Source organism: Amblyraja radiata, chromosome 19, assembly GCF_010909765.2.
Source record: "Amblyraja radiata isolate CabotCenter1 chromosome 19, sAmbRad1.1.pri, whole genome shotgun sequence".
In the NCBI taxonomy this organism is placed as follows: Eukaryota; Metazoa; Chordata; class Chondrichthyes; order Rajiformes; family Rajidae; genus Amblyraja; species Amblyraja radiata.
The window spans coordinates 12327019-12352393 of NC_045974.1; the positions used below are offsets into that span (position 1 = coordinate 12327019).

The 25375-nt window shown below is 44.5% G+C and overlaps 1 protein-coding gene across 3 annotated transcripts in view; it reads right to left on the reverse strand.

Moving 5' to 3' along the window:
* Positions 1-25375, reverse strand: part of cntn1 (contactin 1) — a 455514-nt gene that overhangs the window by 304989 nt on the left and 125150 nt on the right. The window contains exon 1 of one of the 3 annotated variants that reach the window (XM_033037677.1): positions 23147-23445. The exons of the other annotated variants lie outside the window; for them this stretch is intronic. The gene's annotated coding sequence lies outside the window, so the exon portion shown is untranslated. Of the gene's footprint in view, positions 1-23146; positions 23446-25375 lie in introns of those variants that run through there. 3 annotated transcript variants of the gene reach the window in all.

Below are 25375 nucleotides of genomic sequence, written 5' to 3' on the forward strand. Positions count from 1 at the left end.
ACCTCCAACGCCAACCAAACCAAAAATCCAGACCCCAGCGCTACAACAACAGCGAAGAACCTACAAAAAGTAAACCTGCCACTGGTAACTATAGAGGTAGGTGGGTCTGGTTCCCCACAATATACAGTGGGCACGGAGATTGGTTGGAGATTACACTCTTTTCTGAATGCATGAAGCATGATTAAGCAGTATCCAGGGATATACAACAGAGTTTATACACAAGTACAGCCCTCCAGTTCAACATATACTGAACCGAATGTTCGTGCTTTCTGATAAAGGGAAATCAAAAGCGCAAGCTGAACTGAAGCGGCTTCACATAAAAGGTGTAATTGAGAAAACTCAACACGAACCATTAGAATTCGTGTCCAATATATTTATCAAAAACAAAAAGGATGATGGTCATCGCATCATCATAGATCTGACAAAATAGATACCTTCGTTACTGCTTAACAATTAATTCCCTAAGGTTACTTCAATGGCCAGCACCGATTTAAAAGATGCTTACCATTCAGTGCCTATACGAGGTGACCACAGATGTTACCCAAAATTTAACTGGATGGGACAACTCTGACAGTAAAAGTACTGCCAAATGGGTTATCATCAGCCCAGGCTGTTCACAAAAATTTGAAACCAGCCCTAGCGTTTCTACGGAAACGTATACACATGGTCATGGCATATTTAGATGACATACTCATTATGGGCAAAACTTTGGAATTGGCCAAACAAACTGTAACAGCCACAAAAAAAGTTATTTGGAAAACTGGGATTCATTTTTCATCCAGTTAAATCTAAACTAACGTCTTCCACTACTATGGACTACCTGGGGTTTCACCATTGACTCAGTTCACATGTCGGTGACTCATCCTAAGAAAAAAAGGCTAGAGATTTAATAGAGGCTTGCAATAACCTCACTGACATCAGCAAACCATCCATCAGATTGGTAGCTAAAGTAATTGGCATAATGATGGCTGCCTTTCCAGCCACACAATTTGGACCTCTACATTACCAAAACATACAGAGAGCAAAATACAAGCACTCTAAATTATGCAGGTCACTTTGACAGATCTGTGAAACTACCAATCAAGCTAAAATGGAACTAAAATGGTGGATAGACAACATCTGGCCTTGTTCCTATCCAAGCATTGTCAGTAACCTTTCCATGGTACTACAAACTGATGCCAGTGCACTTGGGTGCGGAGCCACCAATACCATACCACCGTGGTAGCATACATTAACCACAGGGTGGAAACAAATCAACATCATGTGACAATCTGGCTATACAAATTGGCAATGGTGCATCCAGAGAGATATTTGGATATCAGCCACTTACCTACCAGGAAGACTAAATTCAGTGACAAACACCAGCTCACGCAAATTTAATGAAAAACACCAAATGGATGTTGAATAAAATAGTATTTGCTGATATCACAGCAAAACATGGAACACCAGATATCGATTTATTCGCATCCAGACTTAACCACCAGTTATCAAGTTATTTTACGCATTCCCTCCTTTTCCTGCCTCATCAGTCGGGTATTAAGGAAATACAACAAGACTCTGCATCTGGTATTGGTAGTACCCAATTGGCCTACACAACCATGGTTCCCAGTGGTATCAAACATGGAATCAGAGACATGAACATCCAATCTGTTCTGGAATATCTGGCAGGCCTCCACTATGATGAGGGGCTCAGTTACAGTGCCATCAACTGCGCCAGAAGTGCCCTATCGACTTACCTATGGCAGGGGACAGACCATTACACTGTTGGGACTCACCCACTGGTACAAAACCTATGAGGGGAACCAGATACTCCCTAATATGGGATGTGAGAATAGTCCTGAAGATGCTCAGGAATTGGTCTCCAGCAACAGTTCTGTCCCTACACAGACTGACATTAAACAGTCATGCTAATGGTATTGGTCATGGCACAGAGGATACAGTCACTGCAAACACTAGACTGGACAACATGACTTTCTCAACAGAAAATATTAAGTTTCATATTTATGAGATAGTAAGCAGAACAAAAAAGGGATCAGCAGGCCTCAATATACAATTAGGTCATACCCAACAGATGACCATCTGTGTATAATAAGACATCTGTCGTTATACATGAAGAAAACGAATATCCTAAGAGGCAATGAAAAGGCACTTTTTGGTCAGCCACTAGTAACCACACCAAGAGTGACGGTCCAGACCATCTCAAGATGGCTGAAACAGTTGTTAACACAGGCTGGGGTGGATACTAAATTTTTTTAAATCTCTTTCCACCAGGGCTGCAGCTACATCGGCAGCATACAGTTGGATGTACCAATGGACCAAATCCTCAAGGCAGCAGGATGGTCTGGAGGGAAAACATTCCAATTATTTGTAATAAACCAGTAATGAAACCTGGAACGTTTGCAGAAACAATTTAAGTTCTGTAAATTAATTTAAAGCCATAAAAAGGGGTTATAAACTTGTGTTAAACATTTTTATGATTTCAATGTCGAATTCATGTCCAAATTATGTTAACACAATTCCTCCCACAGTCAAGGCAGACGTGATGCATGGACTCGTTCCACGGCATGAAATCACAGAGCTTTAAAATCTTCACGTAGTCACTCACGTGACTCCGAAGTAAAATAGTAAGATTAAACGAGAATTTACCAGTTTGAAGTTTGATCTGTATTTTATGAGGAGTTACGATGAGGGATTACGTGCCCTCCGCTCCCACCCTGATCATATACTTAACTGGTACCTCTTCTCTAATCTTACTATGTTTAGTCATTACAGTTATCTGTGATTTCACACCGCTGCTTTGAAGAATGACACGCATGCGTCCTGGCGGGCTTCTTCACGTAATCCCTCATCGTAACTCCTCATAAAATACAGATCAAACTTCAAACTGGTAAGTTCTCGTTTAATCTTACTATTAACTGTGACATAACTTGCAAGTTCATCTCAAGCATTCATTTGAAAAAGCACGATAGTAATCTTCTTGCAATGAAACACAAGCAATTGTCATAGATAGTCAACAAGATGTCAATTGGTCTTGAAACAAACTGCTTGGAAGAATCCAACTGGTCAGGCAGCATCGGTGGAAGGAAATGAACCGACAACAGATGCTGCCTTCTTGCTGCTGAATTCTTTGGTCTTAGCTTGGCTCAGTTAATGGCGCCCTCTCAATGGAAGGTCGCAGCTTTCAACTCCAATGTTGCAGTTGAACACAAAGATGCTGAAAAGTGTTGTTCATAAGTTAGTGATAGGAGCAGAATTACGCTCTTCAGCCCATCAAGTCTACTTCACCATTCAATCATGGCTGATCTATCTTTCCCGCCTAACCCCATTCTCCTGCCTTCTCCCCATAACCCTTGACACCCGTACTAATCAAGAATCTATCTCTGCCTTAAAATATCAATTGACAGCCTCCACAGCCTTAATATGGCAATGAATTCCATAGATTCACCACACCATGACTAAATAAATTCTTCGGCAACTCCTTCCTAAAGGAACATCCTTTAATTCTGAGTCTATGACCTCTGGTCCTAGCCTGCCCCACAAGTGGAAACATCCACGCCATATCCACTCTGTCAGTGGAACCATGCCTCAGAGGAAACACTTAAATGATCTTCCTTCCATCTGCTCTGGTGGATTTATTGTTCAAAAACTCCAAATATTAATCTAGACATGTACATTGAAGGTCAGTTATTTCAGTTACAAAATGGCTATGTTTAATTTAGATGATCTATTTCCATTGGGCAAGTTGTGAATGACCAGGCTGCAAGATACATAAAGGCATCACCAGGTTACATGTTCGGAGGTGCTTCTTCTGGACAAGAGAGAACTCTTTGAAATTGCTAAAGCGGGTGAGTGCCGAGCTTTTGTGTTTCCCTGCATAAAACCTGATGTGTTTCTGACTGAAGCAAGAAGCGCCTTATTGCACAAAAGGTAGGCATCCTGTCAACAAATCAGCATCACTGGGCCTGAGCATTTAATTTCTCCCAACGAATCCAGAAGGGAGGTGCAAAGATATATCACTGCGGACACTACCATGAATAATGGGACCAACAGATCTCTCCCAGTTCATGTACATAAGATACAGCCACGAGGCGAGTATTTGTCAATCGAGTTCAGTTCAGTTTAGTTTATTGTCACGTGGACCGAGGTACAGTGAAAAGCTTTTGTTGCGTGTTCACCAGTCAGCGGAAAGACAATACATGAATACAACCGAGCGATACGGAGGGTACAGATACATGATAAGGGGATAACTTTTAGCGTAAGGTAATGCCAGTAAAGTCCAATCAATGATAGTCCGAGGGTCCCCCGATGAGATAGATAATAGTTCAGGACTGTTGTTTACGGTAGGATCAGTCCTGAACTACTATCCACCTAAGGGGTTCCAAACCTGTTTTGTCCCATTTCGTACCCTGGGGGTAAATTTACCCCAAGTTGGGAACCCTTGATCTACCTCATCGGGGACCCATTCATGAAATCCTGGTTTTGCTGCAATTCTTCAATCCACAGGAATAGAAAGGGGAGTGTGACAGGCACTGAGAAAGGTCGAAGCTTTCCCATATTCTTCAGATAAATTATGCTGATTAAAGATATACTGGAAGCCGTGAGTTTTAAGCAGTGTGGCTGCATCAAGAAACAAGTTGGTAAGGGCAGAATAATGGTAGGGGACTGGCAGAGTTTCCAAACTGATCTTCTTTGACTCTCTACCATTTCACTGCCACAATGTGTACAACAATAACTTGTGGAAGACACTATTAAAACAAATTGCTTGGAGGAGTTCACTCGGGGTGGCAAGGTGGCGTAGTGGTAGAGCTACTGCCTTACAGCGCCAGAGACCCGGGCATACAGATTTGTAGGTTAATTGGCTTGGTATAAATGTAAAATTGTCCCTAGTGTGTGTAGGATAGTGTTAATGTGCGGAGGTTGCTGGTCGGCACGGACTTAGTGGATCAAAGGACATGTCTCTGCGCATATCTCTAATCTAAAAACTAAACGGGGTGTGGCATGGAGGGAAGCTATTGTGTTTAATCTGCAGGGTTGTGCTTGCAAATTTGGACACAGCAAAGGTAAAAGGACATTGGGTTCTGTGGAACACCAGCACCTCCTGGATCCCTCCGAATTTAAAATTTATCACTGGTCTTCCACTGTTGTTGGATCCAAATCCAGCAGCTCTGTGGGAGCAGTTTTACACAAGAACTGTGACAGTCCAAGAAGGCAGCTTATACACATTTTCTACAGATTTATGGAAAATGAACGCTAGCTTTGTACTCATGCTCAGATTCCAAAAACGAACAAAACTAACAAGCGATAGAGTTACGGCCTTACAGCAGCAGAGACCAAGTTCGATTCTGATTACGGGTGCTGTCTGTACGGAGTTTGTACATTCTCCCTGTAACCACGTGGGTTTTCGCCCGGTGGCTCCGGTTTCCCCCCATACTCCAAGGACGTACAGGTTTGTAGGTTAATTGGCTTCGGTCAAATTGTAAATTGTACCTAGTGTGTAGGATAGTTCTAGTATACAGGATAATCGCTGATCCGCATGGACTCGGTGGGCTGAATGGTCTGTTTCTGCGCTGTATCTCAAAAATCAGTATTTGCTTATCCATAATCACAAAATGAAAAGCATCACCACTCAAACTGATTCAAGTTTGTATATCTAGTCATGATAACCATACACCTCACTGGGACTGAACTCAGAAGGACAATGCAACCTAATACCTATGAAAATCAAAAATTGAACTGCAGGCATTAGAAACCTGAAATTAACACAGAAAATGCTGGAAACACTGAACGGATGAAATGACATCTGTGGAAAGAGAAAATGAGTTCATGTCACAAGACCAAGATCCATTTTCAGAACCGAGAAAGAAAAAACAAAGAAATTCTTGGACCGGAAACATTAACTGCTTCTTTATTCACAGGCACCACCTCACCAGCTGAGTGTTCACTCAGTGAGTTGTGAATCTGTGAAAACCTCTGCCACAGAAGGCAGAGGTGGGTTTAAGGCCAGGTTAGAGCTAGCCCCACACAGGCTAGCGATTCCTAGCCTTTTCCTCGCCAACGTGCGCTCACTGGCAAACAAAATGGACGAACTCCGGCTAAGGATCTCCTCCCACAACTGGATCAAAGACTGCAACATCCTGATCTTCACGGAAACTTGGCTCAACATCGATGTTCCTGATAGCGCCATCCAGCTAATGGGGTGTCATTTACTCCGAGCGGACAGGACAACAGACTCCGGTAAGACCAGAGGTGGGGGTCTGTGCATTTATGTAAATAAAGCATGGTGCACGGACTCCACCATCGTCGAGAGTCACTGCTCAGCTAACCTTGAGTTCCTCTTGGTTAGATGCAGACCGTTCTGTCTGCCCAGAGAGTTCACCTCCACTGTTGTGACTGCAGCCTATATCCCTCCTGATGCTAATGCCAAGCTTGCAATGAAAGAGCTGCATACTGCCATTAGCAAACAACAGACGCACAACCCCGAGGCAGCCTTCATTGTTGCGGGTGACTTCAATCACTCCAACCTGAAGACTGTATTCCCCAAATTCCACCAACATGTCTCCTTCCCCACTAGAGTAGACAAGACACTGGACAAAGTCTCCACACTTCTACACTAACATGGCTGAAGCTTACAAAGCCGTCCCCCTCCCCCACCTTGGTCAGTCTGATCACCTCTCATTGTTCCTGCTCCCTAAGTACTCCCCACTCATCAGACGGGTTAAACCAACTGTGAGGACAGTTAAAGTCTGGTCAGAGGAAGTGGACTCCACACTTCAGCAGTGTTTTGGAAACACTGACTGGAAGGCGTTTGCAGCCCAGGCCACCCTTGACTCCCACACGGACATTGATTCCTACACATCCTCTGTTCTGGACTTTATAAACTCCACCATCAATAGTGTCACCTCCCTCAAACGGGTGACCATATTCCCGAATCAGAAGCCATGGATGAACAGCGAGGTCAGGCTACTGCTGAAAGCACGGGACACCGCTTTTAGGTCAGGCGATGCTCGAGCCTACAGTTCATCCAGGGCTAACCTGAAGAGGGGCATCATGAAGGCCAAGCACTGCCATAAGCTCAGGATTGAGGAGCACTTCAACAACAACTCCGACCCCGGACGCATGTGGCAAGGCATCCAGGTCATCACGGACTATAGGCCCACCAACACCACCCCCACATCCAGCGACGCCTCCTTCCTTGAGGAGCTTAACCACTTCTATGGCCGCTTCGACAGGGACAATCTAGAGACAGCCATCAAGGCTGTGCTCCCTGCTGATCACCAACCCCTCACACTCACCCCCTACGACGTGTACGTGGCACTGAGTAGGACTAATGCACGTAAGGCTGCTGGCCCTGACGGCATCCCCGGGCGCGTCCTCAGGGCCTGTGCTGCGCTGCCTGCGCAGCTGACAGTCGTCTGGACTGACATCTTCAACCTGTCACTTGCCCAAGCAGTTGTCCCCACGTGCCTTAAAACCACCTCCATCGTGCCAGTGCCAAAACACTCCACTGCGGCAAGCCTCAACGACTTCCGCCCAGTTGCACTTACCCCCATCATCACCAAGTGCTTTGAGAGGCTGGTCCTGGCACACCTCAAAAGCTGCCTACCCCCCACACTGGATCCCTATCAGTTTGCCTACCGCAAGAATAGGAGTACGGAGGATGCCATCTCAACAGCACTTCACTCTGCCCTCTCCCACCTCGACAACAGAGACACTTACGTAAGAATGCTGTTCATCGATTACAGCTCAGCATTCAACACCATTATACCATCTAAACTGATCACCAAACTCGGTAACCTGGGCATCGACCCCTCCCTCTGCAACTGGATACTGGACTTTCTAACCAACAGACCCCAGTCTGTTAGGTTAGACAAGCACACCTCTTCAACCCTCACCCTGAACACCGACGTTCCACAGGGCTGTGTGCTGAGCCCCCTCCTCTACTCCCTCTTCACCTACGACTGCACACCTGTACATGGTAATAACACCATCATCAAGTATGCAGATGATACAACGGTGATTGGTCTCATCAGCAACAACGATGAGTCGGCCTATAGGGAGGAGGTCCAGCACCTAGCAGCATGGTGCGCTGACAACAACCTGGCCCTTAACTCGAAGAAGACCAAGGAGCTCATTGTAGACTTCAGGAAGTCTAGGGGCGGCACGCACACCCCTATCCACATCAACGGGACGGAGGTGGAACGTGTTTCCAGCTTCAGGTTCCTGGGGGTCAACATCTCCGATGACCTCTCTTGGACCCACAATACCTCAACTCTGATCAAGAAGGCTCACCAGCGTCTCTTCTTCCTGAGGAGACTGAAGAAGGTCCATCTGTCTCCTCAGATCCTGGTGAACTTCTACCGCTGCACCATCGAGAGCATCCTTACCAACTGTATCACAGTATGGTATGGCAACTGCTCTGTCTCCGACCGGAAAGCACTGCAGAGGGTGGTGAAAATTGCCCAACGCATTACCGGTTCCTCGCTCCCCTCCATTGAGTCTGTCCAAAGCAAGCGTTGTCTGCGGAGGTGGCTCAGCATCGCCAAGGACTGTTCTCATCCCAACCATGGACTGTTTACCCTCCTACCATCCAGGAGGCGCTACAGGTCTCTCCATTGCCGGACCAGCAGGTCCAGGAACAGCTTCTTCCCTGCGGCTGTCACTCTACTCAACAACGTACCTCGGTGACTGTCTATCAACCCCCCCCCCCCGGACACTCCTCCCACAGGAAAAACACTATGTCCGTATACATGTAAAAATATTTATTTATTGAAATCATATTCAATGTCGCTCTTCCAGGGAGATGCTAACTGCATTTCGTTGTCTCTGTACTATACACTGACAATGACAATTAAAGTTGAATCTGAATCTGAATCTGAATCTGGAGACCAATTCACTGGATGTTTTCAAGAGAAAGTTAGACATAGCTCTTTGGGCTAACAGAATCAATAGATATGGGGAGAAAGCACAAACGGGGTATTGATTTTGGATGACCAACCATGATCATATTGAATGGTGGTGCTGGCTCGAAGGGCCGAATGACCTACTCCTGCACCTATTTTCTATGTTTCCAGCAGGTTTTGGTTTAGTTCCTATTTAGAACAAGGAACTAAAGGTAAATTTCTATTTAATAGCAAATTGTCCAGAGCCTGCCTTGTCAAAGCCATGGCCAAGAAAGCACAGCAATGCCTCTACTTCCTTAAGCCCCTGTCCCACTTAAGAGACCTAAACAGCAACCACTGGTGACCTTGCCCGCCGCCCAAAAAAAAATTAAGGTCGAGGAGACCTGCAACTTCCTACCACCTCCCACGCATATGTTGAAAACCTTCCTCGACTATGAAGAAAACCTGCTTCGACTAGAACTGCGACAAAAAAATGATCGTTTTTTAAAACGGCAACTTATTTTTAGTCGAGGCCGGTTTTAAACATGATGAAAAAATAGCAGCAACCTAGGTGAAGCCTCGACCACGCTGAAACCAATTTCGACCATTAGGGAGAGTGGCCAAATCCTCCGGAGACCTCATGGGGACCCTTGGATGGCAGGCAAGGTCACCAGAGGTTGCTGTTTAGGTCTCCTAAGTGGGACAAGGGCTTTAGAAGGCTTAGAACCCAACAAGCCTCACCAACTCCTACAGATGCGCCATAGAACACATTTTATCAGGATGCTTCATAGCTTCATCCAAGGTTCCGCAACAGCTTCATCCAAGACTGCAAGAAATTGCAGAGTTGTGGACGTAGCCCAGACCATCACGCAAACCAACCCCCTCGCCCCCCTCCATCGAATTCATCTATACTTCACGCTGCCTCGGAAAGGCCACCAGCATAATCAAGGATGAGTCTCACCCCCTCTTCCCCCTTCTCACTGCCTATTCTCCCCTCTGCCATCAGACAAAAGAAGTTTGAAAACGCATACGTCCAAATTCAGGGACAGTTTCTGTTCTGTTGTTATCAGGCAACTGACCCATCCTATCACCAGCTAGAGAGCGGTCCTGACCCACCATCAACCTCATTGGAGAACTTCGGACTATCTTTAATCGGACTTTACCTTGTACTAAATGATATACTCTTTCTCTTGGATCTGTACACTGTGGACGGCTTTACTGTATTCATGAATAGTCTTTTCACTGACTGAATAGCAGGCAACAAATATGCTTTACACTGTACCTCGATACACATGACAAAAATAAACTAAACTAAACTAATAAGACCCTAAAACTAGGCAAGTTGTAAAGCCACATGCTAAAACATCCACTCTAGGCAATGCCTCTCAAGTGCCATGCACAGCCACAATGACAAGGAATCCTCAGCAATATTAATGGGGCTCAGGGCGATCCAGTGACAAATAATAAGTCAACATCAAGGTTTTGGCTGTGAAGCCATCCACTGTCCAACAGCCCAAAAATACTCAGCATCTGGAACACAGATAGGGAAATATCTGAAGGAACTCACCTGATAGCAGTGGCCCAGGAGCCCAGGATGTGTCAATGCCATCAAGGAAGAGGGAGAGCAAACTATAAGAGCTAGTTATAAGAAAGGCCACACCTTATCTCGAATCACGTCACAAAGTAGATGCCACGTGTGAGTTTGAGTAAAGATGCAGCTTAATGTTGCCGCAACTATCACCTCTTTACCGACAAAGATCTAAATAACTCTCTGCATTGTGTGCTTGTTCCAGACATTGAGTCAGCCAAAAATTACATTTGCATTATGGAGTGATCCTGAGACCATAGCCATTTAAAGTTCATTAAAAATTGATACCAATCAGTGCCAGCTTCCTCCATTCTTCGATTTAATCCACAGTTACACCACCAGACCTTGTAGCAATCATGTCTAGGGATCAGAATCTGAAGAATGGAAATTCTTCAAGGACAGCTGTCGAACACTACCACAGAGAGAAGAATGCCTGTGCTCTCACAAAGCTCGGTTTCACATTTAGACTGCCCAGAACTGCAGTGTCATGTCCTGTGGCCTCTCCAAGTGCTATTCTCCTCACAGAGCACCAACGCTGTTTCTAAGCAAGAACCGCATAGTTTGGGGCTTCTACACACCCCGCTCCTGCGAAGCCTGATTTTGAGCTTTTAGATTTATTCCGAAACCAATCCATCTAGCCTAGCGGTGACATGGCACAAATTGTTTGAATGATGTCCTCAGCATAGTGGGGATCCTCTCATAAAGAGGATGGCAGACACTCTTCCTAATCTATAAAGGTTATGGGGAGAAGACAGGAGAATGGGATTGAGAAGGAAAGATAGATCAGTCATGATAGAATGGCGGAGTAGACTTGATGGGCTGAATGGCCTAACTCTACTCCAAGAACATGAATCTGTCATGGGCAGATGCAGCTTTAAACAGTCAATGCCTGCTACAGTTCAAATAAGTGACACATAGTTTTGGTTCTGATATGCCATAATACTATAAGGAAATAGCTAGGGTTGTGCTACCTCTGATAGACAATATTACCCAAACTTCTGCACCAATAGCATCCCAACATAGGAACCCTTAAGGTCAAGGTGATCCAGAGTTGAACGTTGTGCAAGGGAGATGGCATCCTCCGGAGAACAGTTCTTTCCTGCGTGCAGATTGTTGAAAAGACTGGCCATGAGCAACTTTTCAAAGCATTTCAGTATGATCCATGTGAGATTTATATACCATGTTGCACGTAATGATATCCAGGCCTACCATGGTCACCTGGCATCTGCTTGATTAAGTCTCTACCTTATTTTGGAATTCTCTCTGCAATTAGTTTCTCAGCACTGGCACTGATAATCAGGAAAAAATTGATCACAGAAGGCCATTTTCAGAGGAACCTCACATAAAAATGTTGTCACTCGCTGACGTCTTCTTATCAGCTATTATTAATAATAACAATATGTTTCACGGCATTTATTAACAACTTGATGCAGTATATAGACACAAAATGCTGGGGTAACTCAGCGGGACAGGCGGCATCTCCTGGAGAGAAGGAATAGGTGACGTTTCGGGTTGAGACTCTTCTTCACACCATACAGTATATATTCCATTACTTTAAATGTGGGTTTGGGTAGTACAAGGGTGATTATTCAATAAAAATGAAATTATTATAGCAAGCACATACAGAACAATATGATGTGGGTATTTAAAATAAATTCTGACAGACGAAAGTGTGAGCTTTTCTCAAGAATTGAACCTTTATATGCCAAGGACGGCCTCCATAGACATTTTGGAGATGGGGGGTGGGGAGAGATAGTGTTGAACAGGTGGAAAGCAGTGGGTCATGCGATAAAAGCTCTTGAAATGCATCCAAACTGGGCATTGCATCAGACTTTACTGCATTACAGCAGCTATCCAGACTATTCTGTGAGGATATTTAGCTGCCCAAAGACCATTAATTAATATGGAACAGGCAGCTGAATAAACTGGAGCTAAATTTCAACAATTAATAATTCAACATGTGGTTCATTTGTAAAATAAAATCACATCACTACACAAACAGTGGCATCTGTTCAACCTCATTGCAACTATTTAACGGCTGCAGAGTCACCATACATGGAACATAATGGTGCCGAACAGCAAAATGAAATGTCAGCGTTCAAAGAAATGGTTGACAAATTAAAAATTGTCCTTTTCCCCTCTTATTCTTTTCAACACTAATTGAGGCTGCAATTACAGTGGCTATACTGTAATTACACTCTTGAAATAAAACAGCACTACAAAACCTTACATCTGCAACACAATGTGTATTAATTGTCAACCAGTCTCCAGAAAATTCCCACATCACCCGAACAATATCAGTTCAAAGGTATTACTGGAGCACATAATCAAAACACTAGTGGTTAGCAAAATTAAACTGTTACGCTGAAATCAGCTAAGGTGTTTAAAGGCACATATACACAGTTGATGTTGATAAGGCCGATATATTCTTCTATCCCTCAAAAATAGCGAATCTCCAGCTGACGTGCCAGTTCCCAAGTCTGGAGTGGTTGATAAGGTTTGCTTTCATACAAGAGCTGCACAGCGGCGGCGCAGGGCGGCCGACTTTAATCTTTGGCCCCTGCTCTCCTCATCTTGACTCCGCTTGGCAGATTGCAGGAGGACCCTTACAATGTACGTCAATCACGAGTCACCATCTGCTTGAGCAGCCAGCATGGGGGAACAGCTCAGTGCAAGCATGGCACCACGATTAACTTTCCGCTTATCTCAAAATGTGAGGCTGTAGCACAAAGAATCCAGCCAAAACAAAAACAAAATCACTGCAATAAAACTAATGAATTTTGTAAAACACGAGCCTGTTGCTGTCATAAGCTGAACCACAACAGATGCTCTTCCAGCACCTGAAAACAGCCAGGCAGCATCCCTGGAGAAAAATAGGTGACGTTTCGGCTCTGAACCCTTCCTCGGACCATGGAGACCTTCTTCAGAAATGGTCTGAAGAAGGGTTCTGACCAGAAACGTGACCTATTCTTTTTCTCCGGAGATGTTGCCAGACCCACTGAGAATTACTCCAGCATTTTGTGTCTATCTTCAGTGTAAACCAGAATCTGCAGTTTCTTCCTACAACTGAAAACAGCATTCACGTTCACTTTTGGTGATCCTGTAATACTGTATACATAATCCAACAAAATGCAAAAATGATTATGTCACTATACTGTCATGTAATTATATCTTACAGAGTACAGCAAAACTGTGATATATTCAACTGCTAATTATAGATTATTGGCACTTAAGGAGTGTACTCTGTGTTTGGAACCAGAATGTTAATTTTCATCTCTCTCCCCTCCCTTTCCATTCTCCCCAACAACGACTGACCATTACATGGTACTGGGATTTCTACTCACCTCGAAGTTCATTCTGCAAGTCACTGTTCCTTTGAGCTGAGGACATCCTGACATCAGTTCCCAAACTAGGCTTTCATTCACTTCAACGTGCACTTATTGCCTTCCTGTCAAGGTTTAATTTGATCATTGGGAATGATGATGTCCATTCTGTAGGGTGCAGCTGCCTAAGTTCTTTTAACATTTGAGCTGGCACTTTGACAACGTTACTGGAAAATGAGATACAACCTCTTTCACCAATAAAAGTAGGGAGGCAATCAAAGAACATGGAAGAATAGAGTACAAGAAGAGCTCCTTTGGCTCACATGTCTGTGCCAAACACGATGCTAAGCCCAACTCTTATCTGCCTGCATATAATCCATATCCCTGCATATCCAGTCTTGTAAAAAGCCACCATCATATCTGCCTCTACCACCAACCCCGGGCAGCCTGTTCTCGGCATTCACCACCCTCTGTGTAAAAAGCCTGCCACGTACATCTTTAAAAGTTGCCCCTCTCACCTTAAAGTTATGCCCTCTACTATTTGATAATTCCATTCTGCCCCCAGAGGCTCTCCATAAAATGTTGTGGGTCTGTCCACATTTCCTCTCAGAGGGTCAACAGTTTAGAATAATTAACCCCACTCTCTGTGTACAGTGGGAGAGGGGCCTTGTTACTGGACAAGTCATCAATACATTGAGAGAGTTTAAATTCCATTTGTGGTGCTTTCAGACTTCGAGTTGTTTGAATCTGAACATCTAAAACCTGTCTAAGTGACCATGAAATTATTGATTGTTGAAAAAAGTGAATGTACTTCAAAGGTAGGAAATTTACTATTTTTAACCACTCTTAACTGCAGCCTTGAACCGATAAGCTTGACTCTTAATTGGTCGCTGAGATGACTCACAGGACACTCTGTCTCAAATGACATCACTTACGAAGAGGTTGTCAGCACAGGCTGTTGGAGATGGGCCTTTAAAGTAACTGCCTAATTACCCTGTAATGTCTGTTCTTTCCCTCACTGTTCTGCTCTTCTCAAGAGAAGTCAAGAAAAAGGGAAGTGAACTACTACCAAGATTCCCATTTTTAAATGGGTCTGATTGCATTTCCTAACAGGTACCATGTGAACTTTGAACCTTTCCGTTCCCAAAAGGTTGGGACATGATTTGCCATTAACCTCTGCGAACTAATGTGCCCTTTTCCATTAAAGCAAGACCTCAAGGAGTTCCCAAACTCAGCCAGCCAAACATTCCAGTAACCGGACCTGTGAAGTTGCACATCTTTGAACAAGACAGATGGCACCCAATGAAGCTCTGCATTGTACAAACCATGGTGAGATCCAGACCGTACGAGCAGGTAGCTTGGAACAGGGCAAGCGTGTATATGAACAAAATATAACCAGCACAGTGTTAGTGCCATGAAGCATCAGATAAAGTAGCAAATTCAATACCAATTCGTGAAAGAAAAATAAAGTGAGGGAAAGAAAGATGGACTGGCTTGAGATAGAAAATGGAATATAAATAAGAACTAAAGCTTTATTACAGTTCCTAATAATTAATTTAATGGAACGGGACTGCACCCCTGCAAAATAGCACGTTTCATACTTTTGGAAGTAATGGATTTTATTTGGAGAGTTACTTTCTGACAGAGAGAAAGTCGCAACATCATGCTTCGCAACATCCACTAAATTATGTGCAACAAGACAAAATAATCTTTTCACACAGCATGGGATTTGGAAACCACTTCAGGTTCTCAATGTCTCTCCGTGTCATTAACTTCATTGTTATACTACAACAAACTTTGCCCCAATGTGATACAAAATGCACATGGTAGCATTGCACCAACTTCACACTGCAGCTCAGAAATATACTGCAATTTAAGATTTTCTCGTACTCATTATAAGATGCTTCCTCAAGCATATTATTTTAAGCATGTTGTATGCATTTGTGGCATATCTTCACAAAAGTAGTATCCACCCACTTCAGAAAGCGGGTTTTATTTTTCCTTGAGAAAATACTTCACTGAATCCCCCTGGTGGGCTGTGCTGACATCAATTTGTGGTAATTTGACTTTCACGGCAAAGAACCATATTTTTGATTATCCACCATTTCTTCAGTCTAGAGAAGGGTCCCGACCTGAAACCTCACCCATTCTTTTTCTCCAGAGATGCTGCCTGGCCCGCAGTCACTCCAACGCTTTATGTCTGTCTTTGGTATAAACCACCATCTGCAGTTCCTTTCTACACACTGAAGAGAATGGCTTTGGTTTTCTCCTTATTAAGCTGAATACATTTTCAGCTTACTCAGTACTAGATCTCAGACGACGAGTGTGCCAAATCCGATACACACTATTGATCTAAACACACCTAACTGAGGGGGAAATAGTCCAGTCATAGACATCTTAAACATGGAATCAATGTGCCGACAGACAATTAAGTTGCTGATTCTCTACCACCATTGAATATGCCAATTTCCTTTGCTTACATCCATGAAACACAATGAAGCATGGATCCATATCACCAGTCCACCATGGAACCTGGAAGTCATCAGCAACTCACCGGTTTTTGACAAAATCAACAAGAAGCCAAAATTTACTTCAACAATTGGTAAAGCACTGCAAAGTATGTGTGATACAAATCCTAGTAGTTTAATCCACCCTAAAGAAAAAGCTGCGTGGGAAAAAGTTTTGAAAGAAATTTCAAATCAATTTTTTTTAAAATTTGCTCTAATCTTATGTCCACGGAGGCCATAAACTGGTTTTATTATCACTATGTGAATTTTGATCAAAGGTCTTGCATCAACACAGCCCGTGATAAGTTTGAACTTGACTGTAAATTGAATTGTTCAGCATTGGGTAATGTTTGCCAGTCTTGAGGTTTATCATAAAATAATTCCACTTCTTCACCAGCCAATTAACTAAAACATTGCCTTCACAAGGACAGTGTCATTTGCAAATCTCACTTGACAAAGGCAATAACTTTGAAACGCAAACACAAAAAAAGGAGAACTCTATGTTGAAGCAAATGTCCTTCAGACTGAAACATTAACTTTTTCACTTTCCACAGAAATAAATACAAACAGAAAAATGCTGGAAACGCTGGGGTCAGACAGCATTTGAGGAAGGAGTAACAATTCAGGTCTTCTGAGGAATTCTTAAACCCAGTCAAGTTTATTGTCATATGCAAAATTATGATGAGTTACTGTTACAACGAATACCTTCCTTGCAGCAGCATCACAGACACACAAAAACATTTTTTTACACAAATTCTGCATGACTATAAAAAGGAAAAAGACTGCAAAAGAGACATCAGTGCAAAACAAAGTTTAGAAAACGCAAGAGGTAGTCTGTCGTGTTCCATTGGTAGGGGATTGCACGTTTACTCATTTCACTTTCCATATATGCTGACTGACCCGAATGTTTCCAGCATTTTCTGTGTTTTATTGGTTGGAAGATAGTGTTTTATTGATAGGAAGGAAATGCAGATGCTGGCCTATCTTTAGTGTTTTATTGGGCTCGTTCTGATTACCGAAACCGGAAGGATTCTTTATTTTTCCTCCCTAACTTGCTCCGATCTTTCCATATCCTCCACCTTTGCTGAACTTGGAGTTGATAATTTCCCAAACAGGCGCGTCCGACAGAGCAACGTATGTATTTACAAAGGCCACAAGGGATGCACACACTTGCCACTAAGCATGTTCGCCCTTTCAATTGACACTTCCTGAAACCTCAGCCAACGTGAAATGGCAACACTGTGATAATACTTTATTCGGTCAGATTCGCCTCTTATCGGAAAAAGCATGTCCACACACCCTTGCAGTTCACAAGTAGTATTGGCTTTTTCACGGGGCGACTTGACGCAAGAGTTAACCAGAGTTTAACATCGTGGGAACCTCGTGCGATAACAGTACGGCATTCGTGGACCACCGTGGTGCTACTGGCAGGTAATCGTGTAACTTGGTGACTCGGGAGAAAATTCAAGACAGTTTGAATTTCTCCAAGAGTGACTTGTACACTTGTGGTTGAGTATTGCAACATTATATGAACGTAGTGGCCAGTGCGATAACCGTATTAACTCTTGCGGTTACCGTGGGAACTCCTGCGAACGGTGAACCCGGAAGCTGGACAGAGGGGACAGAAGGTGAGTAAAAATTGTCTTCTGTGGGATTGAATTTAAAAAATAAAGATTTGCATCCGCATATGGACATCAACTTATTCATGAGTTATGTTAATGAGATTCAAGAAAATAACTATAATCTTTAAAAGGGACTTTAAAAGGGACTTTACTGAAAGGTCCCGCATTTTTATGGTCCGTGAGAAATTTTTCACATGTACTTCTTTGAGAGATACAGCTCGGAGTCCTCGCCGACTAGCGATCGATGCCTTTCCGAAGCAGGGTCCGGAACGCTACCAATCAATGTTCTCCAGAGACCCGTGTAAGGAGTGAACTGCACATGCTGGTTTAAACCGAAGACAGACACAAAAAGCTGGAATAACTCAGCGAGTCAAGCAGCATCTCTGGAGAAAAATAGCTGATGTTTCGGGACGAGACACATCTTCAGTCTCAATTCCGATTAGGATGTCTGAAGAAGGGTTCCGATTCGAATCGCCACCTATTCTTTTTCTCCAGAGATGCTGCCTGACCCGCTGACTTACTCCAGCTTTTTATGTTTTTCTTCCCAGATCTGACTTACCTGCTGAGTTACACCAACATTTTGTGTCCTTTTGTGCGTATTAACCAGCATCTGCAGTTCCTTTAGACATTACCGAACTTCAGATTTTAGAGATATAGCGCGGAAACAGGCCCTTCGGCCCACCGTGTCCGCGCCGACCACCTATTCTTATCCGGCTTCAGAACGGTTCTTCCTTCCATTCGTTTGGGCACTGACCCGACCTACCAACCTACCTCAATGCGGACATTGGACTTTTTCCCCCTGGAACTGTCCTGAAAACATATATTCTGAACTCTGGTATTTTCCTATTCGCTCTACCTGGTGTTCTTGTGCATGTGTCGGAAGGAACAGCAGATGCCAGTTTAAAGAGAATGCTGGAGTAACTCGACGGTTCAAAATGCTGGAGTAACTCAACGGGACATGCAGCATCTCTAAAGAGAAGGAACGGGTGACGTTTCGGGTCGAGGCCCTTCTTCAGACTGTACGTGGCTTGGTTATGACACACCAGTGTGTCTGGCACAGTGGTGTGCAATGTTGGAGCCCCACAGGGAACGGTTCTGGCCCCGTTCCTCTTCACCCTGTACACAGCAGACTTTAACTATAAGTCTGACACATGCCACGTACAGAAATACTCAGATGATACAGCGATTGTGGCATGTGTAAGGAACGGGCAGGAGGAGGAATACAGGAACTTGACCAGTGCCTTTTGTGCCTGGAGTGAAGAGAACTGTCTCACCCTGAACACAACAAAGACTAAAGAGATGGTGGTTAACTTTGGCAGGTCCAAGCTCCCCCTTCAGACGGTCAACGCTGCAGGGGCTGACATTGAGGTGGTGCAGACATATAAATACCTTGGAGTGCACCTTGACAACAAACTGGACTGGTCTGTCAACTCTGACTCCCTCTACAAAAAAGGCCAGAGCAGACTCTTTTTCCTCAGAAGGCTCAAATCCTTCAATGTGTGTAAGGATATGCTGCACATGTTTTACAACACAGTGGTCGCAAGCGTTATTTTCTACGCTGTTGTCTGCTGGGGCAACAGCATTAGTGCAAAAAACAATAGGAAGCTGGTCAAACTGGTTAAACGAGCTAGCTCAGTGCTGGAGGGGAGAGTAGACTCTGGGATGGAGGTGCTTGAGAGGCGTATGAGGCACAAGGTGCAGGTCATCCTGAAAAACCCCGGGCATCCCCTCCATATAATTCTGGAGAGTCAAAAGAGCACTCGGAACAACAACCGGCTCCTCTCCCTGCCCTGTAGAACGGAGCGGTTCAGGAGATCCTTCACCCCTGCAGCCATTAGATTTTATAATTCGGACCGCTAGGCTGTAGGGCGATGCATTTTGCAATTATTAATTTTTAACTGTTAATTATTGGTCTTTTTAAGTATTTATTGCTCTCAGGTAGTGTCCACATTGTATTCTATGTATTTTCTGTCTGCGTTCGTTTTGAATCTGTGGGTTTGTTGGTTGGGAGCTTCTGGACATCTGAATTTCCCTGAGGGGATCAATAAAGTATTTATTATTATTATTATTATTATATTCATGTATAGCATTATCTGATATGATTGTATAGCACGCAAACAAAAGTTTATTCCCTGCATAGAATCATACAGCGTAGAAACAGGCCCTTCGACCCAACTTGCCCACACCGACCAATATGTCCCATCTACACTGGTCCCACTTGCCCGCGTTTGGCCCATAACCATCTAAACCTATCCTATCCATGCTTCAGTCTAATGCGTCTTAAACATTGCGACAGTACCTGCCTCAACTACCTTAACGGATAGCTCATTCCATACACCCACCGCCCTTTGCGTAAAATAGTTACCCCTTAGGCTCTCATTAAATCATTCCCCCCGAACCTAAACCTGTATCTGCTGGTTCTCGATATGAGACAATAATAACAAACCAAAGCGAGTTAGGACATCAACGGGGAGATCCTGGATAAACCCAAGGTAGCCACAAAATGGAGGAACTCAGCGCAACAGGCAGCATCTCTGGCGAGAAGGAATGGGTGACATTTCGGGTCGAGACCCTTCTGATATGCTGCCTGTCCCGCTGAGCTACATGTTGTGTCTATCTTCGTTTTAATCCAGTATCTGCAGTTCCTTCCTGGCCGAACCCGATTGAAAGATGAGAGGCTGGGCGATAGAGCACTATTTGTGACAAGGATCAGGCTTCAGTAAGCAAAGTAAAGAGAGGTGGCAACGTTATGGAAATGAAGCGGGTAATCCGAGTGATGGCGAGACGGTATCCTCTAATGTGTCGGAAAGAACTGTAGATGTTGGTTTGCGCCGATGATAGACAGTAATACTGGAGACAGTCATAAAATACTGGACGGGCAGCATCTGGATAAAAGGAATGGGTGACGTTTCGGGACGAGACTCTGAAGAAGGGTCTCGAACCGAAACGTCACACATTCCTTGTCTCCAGAGATGCTGCCCGTCCCGCTGTGTTACTCCAGCATTTCGTGTCTATCTTCCGTATGCTCTGTGATGGTCATCTCGGAGTCAAGTGGCAACTCTGGTCTGTAGACACGAGGAACTGCAGATGCAGGAATCACGAGCAAAACACAGAGCGTTGGACGAGCCTGACCCTTTGAGTTCCTCCATCACTTTGTGTTGAAGTCAGGTCTGGACATTGCTTGGCTCAGTCTCAGGCGCCGGCTAACTAGGAAGGTCAAGTCAAAGTCCAGCACTAACACTCAAGAAATAACGTTTGCGGCCTGATGTTCCCAATATTTAATTGAAATCATTAATAAAGTAAATAAATAGATACCGGTCTAATCAGTATCTACGGGATTGGACAGGCTAGATGCAGGAAGAATGTTCCCGATGTTGGGGGAGTCCAGAACCAGGGTCCCAGTTTTACAGTCTACCGTGGGAACTCTTTAACTCAGTAAAGTAAAGTAAAGTAAAGTAAAGTAACCTTTATTGTCATATCAGCGCACAGGCAGCAGTTGATTGTTGCTCTATTCAGTTTCCCAGGGGGTCGGGACGGGACTGGAGTTGGGAGGGAAAGGTGGGGGAGTCGAGGGAGAGACAGATGGGGGTGTCTTCATTTACTGGCGGCGGGTGTCTGTCACTGAAACAGGCAGGTGAGATTTCACATCCACCTTGTGTGTGCCTCTCTCTCTCTCTCCCTCCCTCCCTCTTACACAGGCTGAGAGACTCTGCCTCTGAGTGTACGTCTCTTTCTCCCCCTCTCCCACACAGTAAGACTGAGGTACTGTGCTCAGTCCATCTGTGTCTCCCACGTACACAGTAAAACATGTCTCCAAATGAGCCAATTCAACCAAGGGAGGATATTTATAGTGTGTGAAAAAAAAGTGACATCATTTGTGCCACGTGATGATTTAACAACACTTCACAATGTTCATTCAAGATTTAACGGGAAAGCTCGGGAGACGGACAAGTCACTCGCACAAATAACAGAAATGCCGAGTACCGTGGGAACTCTTTATCTACCCCCCCGTTATATCGTGTGATATCGTGCTAGACCACGACCACTTCACTCTGGTTACATCTTGCGTCAAGTCGCCCCGTGAAAAGGCCGCTTAACGTGAGATATCGAGCGATGCCGAGTAACTAGACAACCGGAAACAGTCTAGAAATCGGTGTGCTATAACCCAAACGTCGCCTCTTCTCCGGCAACACGGGCGATGACACTGAAGCCCAACAAATCCATCACAAACGCTCTTGGAATGACTTGTTTTCAGATCCAAGAGCACACTGCTAATGTGATCGGAATTTGTTACAAGCTTGTTGACATTCAACGCGCCGTCCTGGCAGTTGCAGAGAATATAACGGGAGTAAGAGGGGGGTCACCGTCCTGATTACAAGAACTTTTAACAATACTCGAATCACCTGATCCCCGTTACTGGATGCGCGTCTTAAAATCTCTTCCAAAGCATTGTGGAAATTAAGACTGGTTTTGGGATTGGCTTTTTAGGAGGGTCGACAAGTCATTAATATTTAAATGCTGAGAGGCAAACAAATGCTACAAGCGCAGCTGAAAAAAAAACGCAGGGTCAGTCAATCTGGCTGAATATTAAATAGGCGGCTACACCTTAATGTATTACCCACACCATGAGTATCAAATATATTGCGTGTTGGCTGCAACTTTTATCTGTAATAATCCATATACTATATTTGTTGCCATATCCGATTAGAAATGCGCTTTAAAAAAAACCTGCCACAGTTACACAGCTGGGTGTGAGACGAGTATACAGTTAATGTCATGCAAACCAGTTACTCATGTCGCTTGCCCCGCCGGTTTCGATGCAGACGGGGTGAAATCCAAATCAGTGCTTCTTTGAAGGATTTTCAAAATAAATCAGTAAATAAATTAATATTTGCAAAGCAATAAAAGGCACATCGTGGGGTTTCCATTTGGGTACCCGATCAGAATTTTATGCCGGTTTACTATACAGTATTTATAAGTAACAGTGGTGAATTGTAAATTGCATTACACACACCACTCCAATCATTGTTTTTTTTAATAAATCACTGGGCTTTCTTTTATGACGCACATATATAAATACATTGAATTAACTGGGAATGATGCGCGGCCAGTGGCTTCAGTCGTTTGGAACCCGTTTCAGAAGCAGCAGTTTTCCAAGAGATTTCACACAAAAAATATTCAGAGTTTGCATTCTTGCGCAAAGCGGGCGAATCGACGCAGCATCCACCTACCTCACTGCAGCATGGAAACCCGACGTCGGCAGCCTTTCAATTCCCAAGCCGGAATCTCATAAAAATATTTGCTTCAACGGAAAATCAAGTCGAAGCCTCTGGTCGCCCCTGTGTTTGCGCTGGTCTTCAACAGCCGCTGCGAGCATCACAACAAATAACCTCCTATTACACGACAGTGCAGTTGGCACATCATCCAGTTATATAAAAAAAGGCGCAGATTCCAAGCTCTGCAAACGGCAGTCAGGGTGGGATCAGTTCTGCCGTCAAACCAGGCGGTCGAGGAGCTGAAGACTCTGGGATGTGTCGTTCATTAAAGGAGCCGTCTGACCTGACGCCACTCGTCATGCCAGTAAATGTCCACAGAATCATAGTGTGATACAGCATGGAAACAGGCCCTTTCGGCCCAACTTGCCCACACTGACCAACATGTCCCAGCTACATTAGTCCTATCTGCCCATATCCCTCCAAACCTGTACTATCTGTTTCTTAAACGTTGGAGTCCCAGCCTCAACTACTTCCTCTGGCAGCTTATTCCACACACACACCACCCTTTGTGTGAAAAAGTTACCCCTCAGATTCCTAGTAAATCTTTTCCCCCTCACCTTAAACCTATGTCCCCTGGTCCTCGATTCACTTACTCTGGGCAAGAGACTGTGCATCTACCCGATCTATTCCTCTCATGATTTTGTACCTCTATAATATCACCCATCCTCCTCCTGTGCTCCAAGTAATAGAGTCCCAGCCTACTTAACCTCTCCCTACAGTTCAGACCCTCTAGTCCTGGCAACATTCTCGTAAATCTTCTCTGTACCCTTTCCAGCTTGATAACATCTTTCCTATAACATGATGCCCAGAACTGAACACAATTCCCCTTCCCCTTCCACATTCAGTTCCCTCTAAACCTTTCCTATCCATGTACCCCTGCTACAGAAATAGAGGTTGCAACGGAGGGGTCCTGTTCCCAGTGTAGAAAGTTAACGACTGTGAAGTGGCCAGAACGTAGAATTCATGCATCAGGTTTAAGGTGAGCGATTTGATGGACCTCATAAGGGGCAACTTTATCACTGGGAGTGTAGTCATGATTTTATTCCCTGGAGCGCAGGAGGAATCGGTGCAATCTTATAAAGGTGTAAAAAATCAGAGGTATAGATCGGGTAGATGCGCAGTCTCTTGCCCAGAGTAGGGGAATCAAGAACCAGAGGGCATAGGTTTTAGGTGAAGGGGGGAAAGTTTTTTTAGGAATCTGAAGGGTAACCTTTTCACACAAAGAGTGGTCTGTGTATGGAACAAGCTGATGGAGGAGGTAGTTGAGGCAGGGACTATCATAATGTTTAAGAAGCAATTAGACAGGTACATGGATAGGACAGGTTTAAAAGGATATGGGCCAAACGCAGGCAAGTGGAACAAATGTAGATGGGACATGTTGGTAGGTGTGGGAAAGTTGAACCGAAGGGCTTGTTTCCACGCCGTATGACTATGATCTGGACTGATCTGCCAGAAGAAGCTGTAGAAGTGGATACAATTACGACTTTTAAAAGACAGTCTTTTACTGAATCCACAGTCTTTTATCCAGGGTTAGGGAATCGAGAACCAGAGGACATGGGTTTAAAATGAGAGGAACTAGGTAATAGGAGCCTAAAGGGGCAACCAATTCACTCACAGTGTGGTGTGTATATGGAATGATCTGTCAGAAGAGGTAGGTTAAAGGTGAGAGAAGCAAGATTCAAAAGGAGCTTGAGTGGTAACTTTTTCACTCGGAGGGTGATGGTGGGAATGAACTGCCAGAAGAGGTAGGTACACAAAATTGCTGGGGAAACTCAGCGGGTGCAGCAGCATCTATGGAGCGAAGGAAATAGGCGACGTTTCGGGCCGAAACCCTTCTTCAGACTGATGGGGGGTGGGGGAAAGAAAGAAGGAAAAGGGGAGGAGGAGGAGGAGCCCGAGGGCGGGCGGATGGGAGGGTGGGCGGAGACAGCTAGAGGGTTAAGGAAGGGGAGGAGACAGCAAGGGCAAGCCAAATTGGGAGAATTCTATGTTAATGCCATAAGGACGCAAGGTCCCCAGACGGAATATGAGGTGCTGTTCCTCCAATTTCCGCTGTTGCTCACTCTGGCAATGGAGGAGACCCAGGACAGAGAGGTCGGATTGGGAATGGGAGGGGGAGTTGAAGTGCTGAGCCACCGGGAGGTCAGGTAGGTTATTGCGGACTGAGCGGAGGTGTTCGG